Below are 5,000 nucleotides of genomic sequence, written 5' to 3'. Positions count from 1 at the left end.
GCCTAAGGTGGGGTAACTATTTTAAACATTTTACTAATTTCTGGATGTATTAAATCATCCATGTGTCTCATCCTAGTGTGTGTGGCGGGCTCAGAGTATGCCTAAGGTGGGGTAACTATTTTAAACATTTTACTAATTTCTGGATGTATTAAATCATCCATGTGTCTCATCCTAGTGTGTGTGGCGGGCTCAGAGTATGCCTAAGGTGGGGTAACTATTTTAAACATTTTACTAATTTCTGGATGTATTAAATCATCCATGTGTCTCATCCTAGTGTGTGTGGCGGGCTCAGAGTATGCCTAAGGTGGGGTAACTATTTTAAACATTTTACTAATTTCTGGATGTATTAAATCATCCATGTGTCTCATCCTAGTGTGTGTGGCGGGCTCAGAGTATGCCTAAGGTGGGGTAACTATTTTAAACATTTTACTAATTTCTGGATGTATTAAATCATCCATGTGTCTCATCCTAGTGTGTGTGGCGGGCTCAGAGTATGCCTAAGGTGGGGTAACTATTTTAAACATTTTACTAATTTCTGGATGTATTAAATCATCCATGTGTCTCATCCTAGTGTGTGTGGCGGGCTCAGAGTATGCCTAAGGTGGGGTAACTATTTTAAACATTTTACTAATTTCTGGATGTATTAAATCATCCATGTGTCTCATCCTAGTGTGTGTGGCGGGCTCAGAGTATGCCTAAGGTGGGGTAACTATTTTAAACATTTTACTAATTTCTGGATGTATTAAATCATCCATGTGTCTCATCCTAGTGTGTGTGGCGGGCTCAGAGTATGCCTAAGGTGGGGTAACTATTTTAAACATTTTACTAATTTATGGAGGAAAAAAAAGACCCAGCATTTTGCATTCAAATGTGCAGGGCGCACCGGCGTTTAAAGTCCAAAAGATGGCAGCATTACTCCACCGTAGTAATTATTTTCCTCCTTAAAGCTGTATACCATATGTTTCTGGAGGAATTAAATTCAGGCCTATAAGCCTACTGTGTGTGGCCGGCTCTTAGTGCACATTCTTAGGCTATGTATTTAATACAGAATAATGATTTTCTGGATGTATTAAATCATCCAGGGCTCTCATCCTACTGTGTGTGGCCGGCTCTTAGTGCACCTTTTTAGGCAATGTATTTTATACAGAATGATGATTTTCTGGATGTATTAAATCATCCAGGGCTCTCATCCTACTGTGTGTGGCCGGCTCTTAGTGCACCTTTTTAGGCAATGTATTTTATACAGAATGATGATTTTCTGGATGTATTAAATCATCCAGGGCTCTCATCCTACTGTGTGTGGCCGGCTCTTAGTGCACCTTTTTAGGCAATGTATTTTATACAGAATGATGATTTTCTGGATGTATTAAATCATCCAGGGCTCTCATCCTACTGTGTGTGGCCGGCTCTTAGTGCACCTTTTTAGGCAATGTATTTTATACAGAATGATGATTTTCTGGATGTATTAAATCATCCAGGGCTCTCATCCTACTGTGTGTGGCCGGCTCTTAGTGCACCTTTTTAGGCAATGTATTTTATACAGAATGATGATTTTCTGGATGTTTTAAATAGACACAGAGACGAATAACTCTTTCAACCTTTTATTGGTTCATCCAATGCCTGCATTCTGAGTTCTCTTACCCTGAATGCATCACTCAGGGTAGGTATAGATGCATAGAACCGATCTGCAGTCTCCATGGTATGGCACATGCTTTTACAAACTAACATGCGGTTCTCAGTGCTGAGATGTCTGACTTGGTTACTGACTGATGTTCGGATTATGGTAAACCCGATAGGTCCATCCATGCCTGCATGTTTCCATGCCCTTTGAAAGAGGTGGGTAATTTTGGTCATTTTTTTCCCTTGACTCTGAAAGACATACAAGCACTTTTTGTCTCCATAGCAGTAAGAGATGTCAGCCATGGCTCTTAACCATGTAGCCTCTTCAGGCATCAGGGCGAGGTATGCCGAGCCGTATCTCCTGTCCGTTTTGTGTCGATCAACCTGGGGAAATATGGATGTTACAAAAGACCCATGCCTCTCATGTTACTGTGTGTGGCGGGGGTAAGGTGGACTTATGTGGGCTTACCCAGACGACTGTACGGCCTTTGTCATCTTGGTCTGCGTTGTCTACTTGGTCCTTGGTCATATTGTAAAGAACCACAGGTCTATGGCCTGTTACCATCCCGAGATACCCTGTCAGATACCCTTGTAAGAGGCAATATGTGTCGTCTCTGGCCTCCTCCCTCATCTGGTCTGGAAGATAAAACCACCATGTTTAAAACATGTATGCCTATAAATGTGCACCTGTTGCGGGCTTGATATGTCTGTATTATGGCACTCACCTATGAGCCTGGGTATTTCCACTACTGCTATCTTCATAAATCTCTCAAAATCCTGGGTGGATTTTAGTTGTTCTGTAAGTGGATAAGTCAAAGGTTATACCATATGCATATGGATGTAATTTCTCCAGAATGTGCATGTGGATGTCAACATACTTGATTTAAGTCTTCTCACTGCCTGCCGGTGGCATCTCATATGTCTAGTGTGATCCTTCAGTAGCTTTTTGATTTGAAGGAGTATCTGTTTGATCTGGTGTGTTTGAAGGCCCAGTGTGTCCAGGTGGAAGGCTCGTGCGTGCTTTATAAAAGACATAGCGTTTATAAGCATGATATGTACCGTAGGGTGGCTATACTTGCTTTGGATCAGAGCAGACGGCCACTGTCTTAGTCTCTCCAGGTTGTGGATGAATTTAAGGCTATGGAAGTCGTGCTTGCTTGTGTCTTCGGCCATGTGGAGAATGAATTTTAGGGCGTGCGTCCTTCTTTGTTGGCCGTTTTCTGAGTCTTTCACTGTGGGATTAGAGCGTACGTGAAAGGCCTGGTAGTCGTCTAGGGCCACTTCCACCCTGGTTCCTTCCAAAGCTTCGGGTAAGATCAAATGCCTCCCCTTCCTAAGTGTGTTGCCTTCGGCCTCAGAATCGCTTGAGCTTGATGGTGAACCCACCGCCTCGTACTCAGAATGGCTGGATGCCGGTTCTTCCACGGCATGGCCATCACAGTTTGACCCTTCAGACGTGTCCGGCTCTGGGTTAAATGTAGTTTGGCTGTCACCAGTTTCCTCGGGTGTCTCACAGGCTACACTGTCTTTTGAACTCTGGGTCTTACGGTATTTCTCTAACAATTTGCCCATAAAAAGTCGCTTCGCCTGGGCTACCATTTTCATTTTTTGGGTACCGTGTACATTATGGGTAGAGCTTAAGTGCATGTCCAACCTCACCAAAGACTTCTTGTCACAGATTTCACAATCTAGCCGTACTGAACAACGATTGCTAGCCAGCCTAGCTATCAAACCGGTCTCCTTGTCATCGATTTCATGAACCGTTTTTAAGTGTTTTTTCAGCCTAGTGCACTTAACTTTACACATTGGACATTTCTGCCAAAGATAGTGAAAAAAAGAGACAAAATTAGTTATAATTTATATGATTAATTTAGTTTTAAAATGCCCGAAATGCGGGTACTTACCGTCTGTCTGCCTGCCATCTTCAAGCCGCTGTGATGCTAATTAAGCTTCCTTAATAGAACACACCTGGTCCCTAATCAAGAGGGCGGGAAAGGCACATTCCACATTGCGCATTGCGTGTTCCGTATTGCCTTTTTAAATTAAATATACCAGAGGCATAGACACTTAGAAAAAAATAGAGGCCTTTTTAAATTAAATATACCAGAGGCATAGACACTTAGAAAAAAATAGAGGCCGTTTTAAATAAAATATACCAGAGGCATAGACACTTAGAAAAAAAATAGAGGCCTTTTTAAATTAAATATACCAGAGGCATAGACACTTAGAAAAAAATAGAGGCCTTTTTAAATTAAATATACCAGAGGCATAGACACTTAGAATAAAATAGAGGCCTTTTTAAATAAAATATACCAGAGGCATAGACACTTAGACTAAAATAGAGGCCTTTTTAAATTAAATATACCAGAGGCATAGACACTTAGAATAAAATAGAGGCCTTTTTAAATAAAATATACCAGTAGCATAGACACTTAGAATAAAATAGAGACCTTTTTAAATTAAATATACCAGAGGCATAGACACTTAGAATAAAATAGAGGCCTTTTTAAATAAAATATACCAGAGGCATAGACACTTAGAATAAAATAGAGGCCTTTTTAAATTAAATATACCAGTAGAAAAGACACTTTGAGTAAAAAAGGCCATTTTAAATAAAATATACCATGGCCAAATGAACTTAGAATAAAAGAGGAGAGTTTAGTTTAAATTATACCATGGTTAAATGCTGTTAGAAAAAAAGTGCACAGTTTAATCTTATTTGGAAGGCGCATTGACTCTTAAAGTCCACAAGATGTCACCGGTACTCCATCGTTTTTTTTCTGTTATACCATATGTACGTGCCACTGGGTGGACCCTCCAGACACCTCAGCCTAGTTGAAGTGTCCGATGAAGGTGCACTCATCTGGGCATGAGGTAAAGTTATTATACCAACATCATGTGGAGGTTTTCAAGTCAGAATTTGCACAAAGTCCCTAAATATACCAGAAGCATGGAGTTTTATGAGTGAATTAGTCTATGTCCCTTACTTTGTTAGACCATACACAAGATATTTTCTTCAGGAAATGCACAGAGTCCAATGCTATAACATTGCCAGGTGGTGGCTTTAAGGGAAAAAAGCATAAAAGTGTCCGAAAAAACATGCTCTTTAGCTCGGGTACATCCCCAGGATCAAGAAAAATTGTCAGTTTTTTTTTCTATCTTGCTTAGAAATAGGTGTAAATTGACTCTGAAGTGTCATATCAGGCAATGCACAGAGTCCTTAAATATACCAGTAGCATGAGGTTTTTGTTGGAAATTAGTCTATTTCCCTTCCTGAGTTAGACCATATACAAGTAGTAATCTTCAGGCAATGCACAGAGTCCTTAAATTTACCAGTAGCATGAGGTTTTTGTTGGAAATTAGTCTATTTCCCTTCCTGA

Source organism: Brachyhypopomus gauderio, unplaced genomic scaffold, assembly GCF_052324685.1.
Source record: "Brachyhypopomus gauderio isolate BG-103 unplaced genomic scaffold, BGAUD_0.2 sc714, whole genome shotgun sequence".
In the NCBI taxonomy this organism is placed as follows: Eukaryota; Metazoa; Chordata; class Actinopteri; order Gymnotiformes; family Hypopomidae; genus Brachyhypopomus; species Brachyhypopomus gauderio.
The sequence above is the reverse complement of the archived record's forward strand: the minus strand, read 5'-3'. Positions refer to the sequence as shown.